At 42.9% G+C, this 13,551-nt stretch overlaps 2 protein-coding genes across 3 annotated transcripts in view; one reads left to right on the top strand and one right to left on the bottom strand.

Moving 5' to 3' along the window:
• Positions 1 to 10,897, bottom strand: part of MRPL41 (mitochondrial ribosomal protein L41) — a 24,451-nt gene extending 13,554 nt beyond the window's left edge. Inside the window, exon 1 of one of the 2 annotated variants that reach the window (XM_086920017.1) lies at positions 10,582 to 10,897. The gene's annotated coding sequence lies outside the window, so the exon portion shown is untranslated. The remainder of the gene's footprint in view (positions 1 to 10,581) is intronic. The other variant, XM_086920016.1, reaches the window with a different exon arrangement.
• A 165-nt stretch (positions 10,898 to 11,062) lies between these two features.
• The window catches only part of PNPLA7 (patatin like domain 7, lysophospholipase), a 1,710,105-nt gene continuing 1,707,616 nt past the window's right edge, over positions 11,063 to 13,551 (top strand). The window contains exon 1 of the mRNA XM_086921192.1: positions 11,063 to 11,300. The gene's annotated coding sequence lies outside the window, so the exon portion shown is untranslated. The remainder of the gene's footprint in view (positions 11,301 to 13,551) is intronic.

Genomic DNA, 13,551 nt, shown 5'->3' with positions numbered 1-13,551 from the left:
ACCGGTGTCCCCGTAGTGGCCTCTGCTTCTTCACGTGTGGGAGGAGGAGGTGTTCCTGATATTTCGCGCAGTTTCCAGATATGCGCAACAGAGGTCCCGTTCTTCAAAGTGGCCCGGGATCCATCTGGTCTCTGCTCCGGCGGTGTTCTACGCATGCAAGGTATTGCAACAGCCCGGTGCTCGCCCCTCATGATGTTGGATTTCTGGGTGGCTGCAAACGCAGGCTGTGACTGCACGGCGGATTGAAATTTGCATTGACATTTCTAACCCTGTCCGCCTGACAATTGACTTTGAGGGGATGGAACGTTCGGGGACGGGAGGAAGCACACAATGATTCCAACTCTGGATATAGACTGCCTGTCACTTTGTGAAGCTGCCACAACATCGCAAATCCACAAGGACACACCGCTAGCAGCACCTACCTGTGCAATGGGTTCTGGGGTTTGTAGTAGGGGTATATATATATATATATTACCTACTGGCGGTCGCCAGTAGGTATATATAGTTAGGATTTTTTCTCTATGGGATTTTTGAAAATTCTATGTCTAATAACTTTGGCGTTTGTGGACGGAATTGGCTGAAATTTTCAGGAAAATGGAACATTTTGTTTCTGAGCAGCCCCTGACAATTTGGGGGGGTTTCATCAAGGGGGGGCCGAGAAAAAAGGGGGGTCCCAAAACGCATTTTTCCCATGTTCATTTCCATAGGGCGGTTGGCCTCACTTTTAGCTCAAACGGCTGAATGGATTTGCACGAAACTTGGCAAAATTGTAGGGACTGTTAGCCCGATGAGCCTTTGCTAGGTCTCAATATATGTGCTCTAGTGGATTTTCAGTAATTTAGGTTCAAAAAAAGATATATATCTGGGCGGAGCCTAACCACACATCTGATCTGATTGGCTGTCAGCACTTCATCCAAAAAGTGTTGGCAGCCATCTTGGGACCAATATACATGATAGCACCTCATTAAAAAGCATTGTAGTTAATAGAGGGTTTTAGGACTTTAGTTACATTATAAATCATTTGTTGATTGTACCATACTCGTTTTAGGAATTGTGGTGGGTTCTAAGGTGATTTTACCATGTGAAAAAACCTTCTGCTGTGATATCATGAATATTGTTTGAAAGAAAACTAATATCTCATGATTTTCCCACAGTGGTTTGGAAGGGGATCTATAAGCTAAACTGAAAGCATATTTTCTGTAAATTCACATTATCTTTCTCAGTCATGTGAAAATGAAGTCCGACATTCTCAGTAAAACATGTACATCCAACAAGGACTGAGACTGTCAGTTGATTCCTTTGTGCTCTACTGCAGCCTCCTAAAGTGTTCTAAAGAACAACTAGAGCGCTAACAGTCCTACGTATTACAAAGGTATAGCACACTTGGAGCCATCGTGATGGGAATAAAGTGGTAACTCTTAAAACATTTAATTTAAAAAGGAACAAAATGAGGGGGTATATTATGCAATAGAAGGTATTATTAGTGCTGCAGAAAGAAAAATTAGGGCACATTTTGAGTGACTTTTCAAATCCTCTTCTATTTCATTAAAAAATTCTGACATGCAGTCTCCCAAAATGGCCACCAGAGACAAAAGAGCCCAAATGTAGCCCAAATATCACCCAGATGTAGCCCAAGTATAGCCCAATGACAGAATGTCCCAGAGTGTTCTAAAGAACAACTAGAGCGCTAACAGTCCTACTTATTACAAAGGTATGGCACACCTGAAGCCATCTTGATTGGAATAAAGTGGTAACTCTTAAAACATTTAATTTAAAAAGGAACAAAATGAGGGGGTATATTTTGCCATATGAATTATGATTAGTGCTGCAGAAAGAAAAATTAAGGCACATTTTGAGTGACTTCTCAAACCCTCTTCAATTTCATTAAAAAATTCTGACATACAATCTCCCAAGATGGCCACCAGAGACAAAAGAGCCTAAATGTAGCCCAAATATCACCCAGATGTACCCCAAGTATAGCCCAATGACAGAATGTCCCAGAGTGTTCTAAAGAACAACTAGAGCGCTAACAGTCTTACTTATGACAAAAGTATGGCACACCAGAAGCCATCTTGATTGGAATGAAGTGGTAAGTCTGAAAACACTCAATTTAAAAAGGAACAACATGAGGGGGTTAATTTTGCCATTGAAAGTATGATTAGTGCTTCAGAAAGAAAAATTAGGGATCATTTTGAGTGACTTCTCAAATCCTCTTCTATTTCATTAAAAAAATTCTGACATGCAGACTGAAACATGCACTTTGAATACCAGCAGCAGACGTCCCTGGTGAGCAGTAGCTTTACTACAGTGATCTAATGTGCAACTAGAGTGCTAACATTCAGAATTTATGGCAAATGTGTGACACATCTGAATGCCTTCTTGATGGAACCAAAGTAAACAAGCATTGAAAATGCAATAGATCTCGCCCTCGTTTAAGTTAAAGCCATTCTGTTTGTAATGAGGTGGCTTTTTAGCTTTGCTTTTATTAGTGTTTTTTCAACTTTCATGTAAATAACATGCATCTGTATGCATATAAGTATATGTATGCATGCATTTATGTTTGTATTTATATAGATATACAGATGATATATGTTTATATATGTATGTATATATATATATATATTCACTGAAAAAACCATAGGTTTTAGACCATATATAGTTAGGAATTAGCATTTACAAAACCTTGAAAATTCACTGAAAAAACCATAGGTTATAGACCATATATAGTTAGGAATTAGCATTTACAAAACCTTGAAAATTCACTGAAAAAAACCATAGGTTATAGACCATATATAGTTAGGAATTCGCATTTACAAAACCTTATTTTACTCACACAAAACCATTGAAATTCCATATATAGTTAGTTGCACTAACTATATATCGCGCCCCCACAATCCACTGCTGATGATGTCACATATTACATCATTCATGACATGGTCAGTGACGTCACTGATGACATCACTGATGACTTCACTGATGACAACATCCAGTGACTGTATGTTTCTGTAAAGTTAAAATATGTCTTACATATTGAAGAATGAGTGGATGTATAAGTGTCTGGATGAAGGATTTAGTAGGTGCATGACTGACTGTATGAGTGAGTGATTAAATGTGTCTCACTGAGTGCATGGGTTAGTGACTAAACGGTCTTAATTTGTGCATCATTATGTCTGTTGTTCTGTAAACTGTTGCATGTGTTGATAAGTAGATATATGAGTAACTATATGGGTTATTGATTGGTTGCCCAAGTATTTGTATGGGAGACTGAGTGTGTGTGTGGGTGGCTGGGAGGTGTATGACTCTGTGCATAGATGTGTGAGCAGTTGATTCACTAGATGTATGGTTTCAAAAGTGCATGTGGAAACAGCTGTATGGGCGGTTGACTGTGTGCATGAGTGTATTGGTGAGTGAATGGATATCTCAGTGCTACATGTCAAAGTAAGTACATATGTAAAACACAGTAGATGTGAGAGTTGACATATATAAATAACTGTGCATAAGAGCCAGTGAATGTGTGAGTGGCTGTATGGATCATTGTGAACTTGTATCAGGGATTGTATAAGAGAGTAAATATGTGTTAGTATATGTTTGAATAAGTAAAGTTTGTATAACTGTATAGTTGAGGAAATGGAGGTGTGATTGATTCTTTGCATGACTGACTAGGTGTGTGAGTAACTCCATGGATGAGTGACAGTCTGTAAGTGTCTGTTTACACTGATTGTATCTAAGGTTATATTAGAGTCTGAAGAGGTTCATCGTATTATCACATGAATGATATCATCAGTGATGTGATCAGTAATGTCAAATGAGAGGTCATCAGTGATGTCATCAGTGATGTCATTTGAGATGTCATCAGTGATGTCATTTGAGATGTCATCAGTGATGTCATTTGAGATGTCATCAGTGATGTCACTGACCATGTCATGAATGATGTAATATGTGACATCATCAGCAGTGGATTGCGGGTGCGCGATATATAGTTAGTGCAACTAACTATATATGGAATTTCAATGGTTTTGTGTGAGTAAAATAAGGTTTTGTAAATGCGAATTCCTAACTATATATGGTCTATAACCTATGGTTTTTTCAGTGAATATATATATATATATATATATATATATATATATATATATATATATATATATATATATATATACACACATACATACATACAAATACATATATATACATACATACATATATACATATATATATACACATACATATATATACATACATATACATACATATATATACACACATGCACACACAGAATAACACCATAACTTCACTAGACTGCAGGAAGAAGCAGAGTCATACCGTGATGTATCTATCAATCAATCAATCATAGGCATTTGTAGAGCGCACTACTTACCCGGAGGGTCTCAAGGCGCTAGGGGTGGGGGGTGCTGCTACTGCTCGAACAGCCAGGTCTTGAGCTTCTTCCTGAAGGCGAGGTGGTCTTGGGTCAGGCGCAGGTCGGTCGGGAGGGAGTTCCAGGTCTTGGCGGCCAGGTAGGAGAAGGACCTTCCTCCTGTCGTCGCTCTTCGGATGCGGGGGACGGCGGCGAGGGCGTGACTGGCTGATCGGAGGTGTCGTTTGGGAGCGTAGAAGTTGATGCGGTTGTTGAGGTAGCTCGGGCCTTGGTCGTGAAGGGCTTTGTGTGCGTGGGTGAGGAGACGGAAGGTGATTCTCTTGTTGACCGGGAGCCAGTGCAGGTCTCTCAGGTGTCCGGAGATGTGGCTGTGTCGTGGGACGTCGAGGATGAGTCTGGCTGAGGCGTTCTGGATCCGTTGGAGTCTCTTCTGGAGCTTGGCGGTGGTTCCGGCGTAGAGGGCGTTGCCGTAGTCCAGTCGGCTGGTGACGAGGGCCTGGGTGACCGTCTTCCTGGTCTCGGTGGGGATCCACCGGAAGATCTTCCGTAGCATGCGCAGGATGTTGAAGCACGACGAGGAGACGGCGTTGACTTGCCTGGTCATGGAGAGGGAGGAGTCCAGGATGAAGCCCAGGTTGCGTGCGTGGTCTGTCGGTTTGGGTGCGGTGCCCAGGGCGGGGGGCCACCAGGAGTCGTCCCAGGCGGAGGGCGAGGATCCCAGGATGAGGACTTCCGTCTTGTCCGAGTTCAGCTTCAGGCGGCTGGTCGACATCCACTCGGCTACCTCTTTCATCCCTTCGTGAAGGTTGGCTCTGGCGGCGGCGGGGTTGTTGGTCAGGGAGAGGATCAGCTGGGTGTCGTCGGCGTAGGAGCTGATGTTTAAATTGGTAAAGCTGCTATACCAATTTAAAGGCTCTGTAGGACAGCTTACTCCAAACTTGGGGCAAACAGGTGCTCAAGGCTTCAGCATTTCAGTTATCCTTAGAAGATAAGGACACCACAATTTGTGTGTCATTGGCATATGAAAAAAGTCAGTCCATGGGACTCCACAATGTCAGCAAGGGACCTGATGTAAAGATTGAACAGGAGTGGACTCAGGGTGGAGCACCAGGACACCCCGGAGGGTAACAGATGGGAAAGGTGCGATTATACGGGAAAGGTGCGATTATACGGGAAAGATCTAAGCCATGCCAAGGCTGTACCCTGCACTCCCATTACTTTCTGACGACACAGTAGAGTGATTCACTGTGCCAATACTGCACTGAGATCTAACCGAATCAGTACCACTGAGCTGCCTGACTCTAATTGTCAAAGCAGGTATTCCATGACACCAAGGAGAGCGGATTCAGTGCGGTAACCCGCCCTGAATCCTGATTGCGAGGGATGCAAAATACCATTCTACGTCACCTAAGATGTAAGTTGCCGATTGGCATGCCTTTCTAGCACCTTAGCTAAGGTAGGCAGAAGAGAAATAGGCCTGTAATTTGACAATAAAAGAGGGGCAAGATTGGACTTTTTTAGTAGGAGCGTAATTAGAGCCCTTTTCCATGCAAAAGGCACCCTACCTTCAGCTAAGGATACATGCAGAAGCTGGGTGAATTGCACCATAGTAAACGTGGCCAACTTACTCAATATAGATAAGGGCAGGGGTCAAGCAGAGAGCCAGACCTAATGGCAGACAACAAGGAGATGAATGAAGACACCTCTAGTGGGGCAAAAGCATTCAATCCACCTTACACATGGAAAATACTCATTTGCACAAACACTGGATGTATCAGAAAAAGTGGCTTGAATATCTTCTATAAGAAAATTTTTGCAATGTCGTCACGTTGAACTTCTTATCAGAGACATATACCAGTGTGCATACTTCATTATCGGCTCTCACTCTGGTCCTTGTAAAGCAGGACAAGCTCAATCATGTTCCAGGGAGCACTTTGAATATTTTTCTGCCAGGGTTTTAAAGAAATAAAAATACCTTAAGGTTAGCCAGATATCCCTTTATTAATAAGTGCCCAAGGCAATGCTTAATTTGAGCAGGTGGTTTCCGGCCCCTTTTGTCTAATTTAGAGATCTGCAAAACAACAGTTGTTTATTAATTCAGTAAACTTTAAAATGACTAATACCTGCCACCCAAGCAGTTCTTACACATTTGGAGGCCTGGAAAAGTCTTAAATGTGGTACTTGTAGGTGTGTGATGATTAGTAGTTGTGTTGGTGCTGTCATTGGCAGAGCTGGTGGGGGCAATTGATGGTGCAAGCGGCAGTGGACTCCTGACGAGGGCCCTGACACTAATAAAGCACTGGCCCAAGGTATGATAAAAATCAGACCTGGGTGTTTGTGGGATATAGTATCCAAATACACTGAACTGAGTAAAAATGTTCCACCCTTTGAGTGGTCTTTAAGGATCCAGGGCTCTCTATGACTTTTTTTTTAATGTCTTGTATATGTATTAGGTGATTATAGTGTCAGACCATCCACTGGACTATTAGTCAAGACCAGTGATCGAAGTGGGCGGGATCCGAGGGGCATGATGTGCACATACATTTTTATTACAGAGAACAGGTTAAGTTAAAGAAAACTTATTTTTGAGAAAAGACAACTGTCCAGCGGCGGTCCTTCCGCCAAGGCAGAGGAGAGTCGGGCCCCTGCTTTTCAACCAAGGAAAGAAGGAAAAATAAAATGACAACACGATAGTATCATTTTATTTTTCCGTGCTGAAGCCAGTTTTGGGGTGGGCTTGGCTGTCATCACAGCCAGTGGGGAGAGGAGTTGTTGGTACACTTAACTGTGCATGAAGGTTTGGCTGGCCGTCTTGAGCCAGGCCAAACAGTCATGCACACTTAGCAAGTTTTCCACCAAGCAATATTGCATAGCTTGGGTGGAAAACATGCACAGGCTCTCACTCCCTGTCTGAGTGCCGAACCAGGCCACTAAGACCAATCACGACGATGCTGTCATGCTGGTGACGGCAGCATCGTAATTGGCTTAGGGGAGCCAGTGTGCTTCCAGGAAAAGAAGCGGAGGAGAGACGAAAGAGGAGAGACAGTGGCCGTGCAGAGGTAAGTGAAAATTTCTACTCCTGCCACCACAGGTCCGTACCAGCCGCCACCGCAACTGTCCTGGGACGGTTAATTCTAACAGCTGAAATGTTTCAGCAGAATTGTAGGGCAAGAAGTTTCCTGTGCTGTGAAATCAAGGGAGGGACAGACAGCTAAACAAGCCTGCTTGCCTGAGAGAAATGTAAATGTCAATCGGCAAACCTGCAAATGTAAAGGGTGCTTGGAAGCCGATATTGGCTTTAATTGATGGAATCACTTGAAGCGTTGTGATGACAGATTTATTCTTTTAGAGTGGTATTGTAAGGGAGTTACCAGCTGAGATGTGAAATGTGTGCTTTTGAAAACAAGTTATAAACAAATTGCACTACGTATAGTCTGGGTATTACTAAAATTTATATTTTGGAACCACTATGATCTTAAACTTTTTGCACATTTTGTAGCAGCCTATATTATTCTAGGAATAAAGCAAGTTTAAATGTATGGCGTATGTATTTGCAGTGCTGTCTGTCGCAGACTGAGACCTAGTAGCACTAAACATACGTGTCACTATTCTCCACTGCATCAACTAGGATTCAATTATTTGGGTATTTGGCTACACACAAAGACCTCTGCAGTGCATTAACTAATAGATGCTTCATAATGTACAATAGTGCATTTCCTACTGATTAACATACCATGCATTTATTTTTAAGTCGAGCCTGGACTGCACATGCCCTACTCTGCGAGCCATGCTGTATTGATGTACTTAAAGCCCCGCCCACTCTCCGCCCATATTTGTCATTGGCGTGTGTCATAGTCCTTCGTAAATACTGGCTTCTGATTCAATATTAGGCTTGTTAGTCCCTCCTTAGTATCGCCTTGTCTATATTTGTAACCTCCCCCGAGTACTGGCCCTTTTACTTCAGTTGTTACACAGTACGTCTTCTTTAGTGTGTAAGCACTATTTTCTTTAATGAGTTTCTCATCTTGCAGGCGGGCAGGAGGGTCTCTCATGCACAGTTGCGACCACCGGCTTGTTTATTTAACTTGTAGCATACTGGGAGCGCATCAGGGGCCATGGGAGACAGAAGGGGGCAACTCAGCGATGCCTTCAAACATTTGGAATGCAATAGGTCTCGCATTTGCGAGAGTTTGAGCTACTGGCATTGTAAATGACAATGCTTTTTATTTTTGTTTTACAAACACAACATAAATAAAAGGCACTGTTATTTACTAATGCCAATAGCTCAAACTTGCGTAAATACGAGACCTACTGCATTACAGAAGCTTGTTCATTTAAGCTGTGCATTATTTTATATGTAGTTACCTTAAAGTGAAAGTTAAAAAAACTATAAAGAATATTTTTTTGCCACGTCATTGACTCCGCCCCCACACTCGATCACCCTGTCCCCACTGCATGCAGCTTCACAGTTACCATACTTTTTAAAGCAAGCATCTGCAATGCAATAGGTCTCGCATTTACGTGACTTTGAGCTAATTGCATTGTAAATGACAATGCCTCTTATTTGTGTTTTGGTTTTTAAAACGATTTACAATTCTCATGTAACACAACTGGTGCTTGTATAAAGCGCTCGGATACCCGATACCTTCAAGTCAAGTTTGCGCTACATAAAAATCAGTAAAAAAAAAGCAATAGCTTCACCTCTCGCAATTGTGTGATCCATTGCATTCTAAATGCTTGAAGGCATCGCTGAGTTGCCCCTTCTGTCCCCCAAGGCCCCTGAAGAGCTCCCATTTGCTAAGAGTAAAATAAACAAGCGGGTGGTCACAACTGGGCACGAGAGCCCCTCCTGCAGTAAGAGAAACTCATCAAAGAAAATAGGGCCAGCTGTAGGTAATTCATATTTACCGACTCTTAAATACCGAATGTTACCGATTCGGTATTTAAGAGTCGGTAAATATTAAGGGGGGAGATGTAGGTATTACAGATTCTGTAAATACCGAATCGTTAAGATTCGGTATTTACCGAATCTGTAAATACCAAATCGGTATTGCCCATTGATTCCCATTGGCCTTAAAGCCCATAGGAATCAATTGGGCAATACCAATTCTGTAATTACAGAATCGGTAAATACCGAATTTTGCAAGGGTGCAGGGGGTGTCACTTTGACACCCTCTGGCACCCCAAAAATAGGCATGTGCGCCATGTGGCACACAGACATGCCCTAAGGGCATGTCTGTCTGTCACATGGCTAGGTGTGCATGCACACATGTGCATGCACACCTGATTTCGGTATTTTAACACCCAATTAGATTGGGTGGTAAAATACGGAATTTGTAGGGCCTTAGGGACTCAGAAGAGACCCACCTACATCTGGGAATTACCGAATCGGTAAAAATACCGATTCGGTAAATTTACAGAATCTTTAAAATCTGGCCCCCTACATCTCAAGATGCCAAATACCGGTCGGAAACGGCCGAATTCGGCCGTTTCCGACCGGTATTTGCCACCTACATCGGGCCCATAGTGCTTACCCTCCTGCATTAAGAGAGACTCATTAAAGTAAATAGTGCTTATAGACAAAAGACTACCATGTAACAACCGAAGTAAATTGACAAGTCCTCATGGGAAGTTACAAATGAAGACAATGAGGTACTAACAAGTCTAATAGTGAATCAGAAGCCAGACTTTACAAAGGGCAATGACACAAGCCAATGACAAATATAGGCGGTGAGTGGGCGGGGCTTCAAGTACATTAATGCAGCATGGCTCGCCGAGCAGTGCATGGGCTGCCCAGGCTGGACCTACAAATATATTTGGACCTCCGGTTAGGTCTAGCAGCAACATATAAACATGTGATTTGTGGAGTCCATTTGTAGGATTTTTTTTTACATCATGAAAAGGGTGTGGGGGACTTAACGCTATAGTCACACTGCACTCAAATGTGCCATGTCGTGGATACACACATACTTGGCATCCCAATCTCCTATCGTTTACTCGCAAGAAGCCTCTTACTTAAAGGTTGAAAAGTGTCAATTATCCCCCACGTGGCTAGGCAGTGAGAGGAGCTGGAAGAGGGTCACTTGACTTGCCGAGCTCATAAAGTACGGGTGAGTCAAAACATCACTGGCGCGGCCAAGCGCTGCAGGAAACACATTCTAAAATACGTCTGAATACGACGGGACGTCCGCGCACGGACAACTTACCTTCGCGCTCTCGGCTGAGGGGTTTAAAATTCTGAGAACTCACCTCAGCCTTTAAGTTTCTTAGGACTCTTATGTGCTTTAAAAATGTGAAGGCTATTCTATTGCGCGAGCATAACAAGCTCAACAACAGCACCAGGGACAGGGCAACTCCAGCAGCGTCCCAATGTGCCTTCTAGCGAAGACGTCTCGATCACCCCGGAAGTAAATCACGAGATTCCGGAAAAAAGTGAGACTTTGAAGGGCGTCAAGAGAACCGGTAGGGCCTAGCCCCTTGGAAAAACATGTCTCCTAATTGGAAAACGACTAATCAGTCTGTGGTGCTGAATAGTACGTGTTGAACGTTCTTTAAAATGTATCCTGTGTATTTTTGTAACCTGTTTTCTATTATGTGGGGATGTGCTTGTTTTAGGTTTGTTTTGCCAGGATTTGCGCTTGTTTCAACAGTCTTTTGAAGGGACGTTGTGCATGTATTTTTTTTAGCACTAGAGCGCTCTCAACACTACAGGGACAGGCAAGCAGGGAGGGCACCAGGCAACCCGGTAGGGCAGAGGCTGTTCAGAAGAACTTAATCACGTGAGTTTAGCTTCTGCTCTGCTACATCGTCCAATTGCCGTTCTCTCACACCCTTACAAGTGTGTACAAAGTCTCGTGGAAAGACGCTTAGCAGAAAGGAGAGACTTGGTCCAACTGATCTAAAGGCACACAGGCAATATCAACAGGTAAACGGGTGTGTTCTTTTCTGGGTTGGAAATGTTATAAAACAATCTAAATTGGGGATATAATACACCAGAAGCACGAGTGCTGTACACTTTTCTGCCGGCTGACCACCTGTTGATTTTCTGATTGCTGGAAGTTCAGAAGTATTACAAGATGACCCCATTCACCTCAGTGGAGATTTAAAATTGTTATTGTATCTTGTTGCACATTGATTGGAGGTTCTTTTAATTGTGGCCTTCACCCTTTTCACCTCGGTTTTCACACGCTTGTCATTTGGTAGTAATTCAAGAGATTTTCTGTTTGGACAAAATGACTAGTGTGGGTTGGTGGCAATCGATTGTCATTCTACTGGTCTTTTGGCCTTCTGTTTAGTGTTATTCTTTTCGGCAGGATGTAATATATTAGCGTATTTGAAGTAACTGCTTGCCGAGATTGCAGTTTCCACATTAACTGGGAAGACGTCTTTGATCCGCACAACGTTAAGAAACTTGCAGCCTGACTTCCCTCAGGGTTTTCATTTTCGGTCAGCTAAGGGGATGAAAACATTATTTTCCAGAGCGCCTGACATAGGAGCTACTCGTTGTTTAGATGGCTCACATACATAAGCAGATTACTCTATTAAAATGGAAACTTAATCTTACTTTATGACTATGGGCTTTGCGTACAGGTGACTCATGGAGTTGGCCCCCCTCCCAAGTTGTTTAGTTTTTTCTGTGCACTCCCAACCAATGGGGTCACTCTGATTACGAGACCTTACCTTGCTCTTTGGCCCTCATTTTGTCTTACTCCTTGATCTCTCTCCCTCTTAGCCACCATTCGTACAGTCACCTCACCTCTTTTAACCTTCCCTTTCTGGGCGTTCAGGCAAAGAACAACTTCTTGTGGTCCTTTCCATGCTAGAGCCTAGGGCTAGAACCCCTGCCTCTCACCCTCTCCTATTCCTCTGTGTAGCTGAAGTCCATAATTCCCTCCACCCAAACTCTTTGTTCTTCTCAGAACCTAATTCTCGCACAAGATCACCAGTTGCTGTTGAGCTGCCTTAATTTATGTGGTAACCACACCCTTGTACTAGCTGTACTCCATTCACATTGGTGACTGCAGATACTTGTAGGTATGGCAATTATGCAGCCTGCGCATCAAGGATGTTAGGCCTTTGTTGCTCCTGGGAGGACTCCATATAACACTGCCTTGGTGGCTTAGTAGTGCCTCAGTCAATCATGGGTGGACCCTGTATAGTATATAATTGATGGTTTACCTATTCCTCAAACACGTTGATCCTCTGTGCTCCAAATTGAACTACCTTTGTTGGGTTAAAAGTGCCTTCAATAGGTTGGGTCTTTGATGCTACAGATAGTGCTTAATATAGTCTAGTAGATCAACTCAAAAGTTGGTAAGTATCTATCTGAATGCCAACATTATTTATTTTTACACTCGCTGCGACATCCCATACATATCTGTTGTGGCATTAGGCAAACCATGTTTCACCACGGTGTTGGTACCACGCACTTCATCCAGCATTTTCCACATAGGCCAAACAAGCACCATTTCAACATGCTCTCCAAAGAGCGTCCAGGCACCCAGTGCAAATCAGAGGGCTTCTCAACCTCGCCGGGGGTCTGAATCTTTATAAAAATAATGCAGTTGGACCACCATGAACGTTCTTTTGGCCTTGTTTGAGGTTTGGAAATCAATATATCAAAATGAATGCAATAAAGAGCGCTAACCAATTTTTGATTTACTTTAAGATCCCTTCTTTGATTGCTTATACACCTCTGCTCTAGGTAGAGGGTAGCCTGTTTGACAAATTTCAATAGTAAACTGCCAATTTAATTGATAACTCAGGTACATTTTATTCCGTTGTTGGGTCATGGATTTAATCTAACAGTTGTCAGTTTCATCTATTCTAGTGTTATGAAATCTGTAGCGTTGTTGTATGATTTATCTTTGCGGTAAAGCACTCTTTGCTATGTTTCAAATAACCTTCAAACTTGACAGAGTTAGTCGTATTGAAGAAGGCTTTTGAATAAAATAGGCAGGTCCTTTCAAAGACTATGATGATTGAGAGGCCAGCCTGTCCAGTCTTCTGTCGCTGGTTATATATTTGCTTGCTCCTTCTGCTACTCCTGGGTGTGGTCGTCTGAGGCTGCTGGCTGAATAGTGGCATTCCTATTGTTTGACTGTATGCTTCCCACTCCTTTGTGTTGCTTCTGTTTTCCCCTGAGTGGACTCCTCTACACAAATTCAGCCCAAGGC

This window comes from Lissotriton vulgaris, chromosome 5, assembly GCF_964263255.1.
Source record: "Lissotriton vulgaris chromosome 5, aLisVul1.2, whole genome shotgun sequence".
In the NCBI taxonomy this organism is placed as follows: Eukaryota; Metazoa; Chordata; class Amphibia; order Caudata; family Salamandridae; genus Lissotriton; species Lissotriton vulgaris.
Note: the sequence above shows the minus strand (reverse complement) of the source record. Positions and strands in the feature narration are given on the sequence as shown.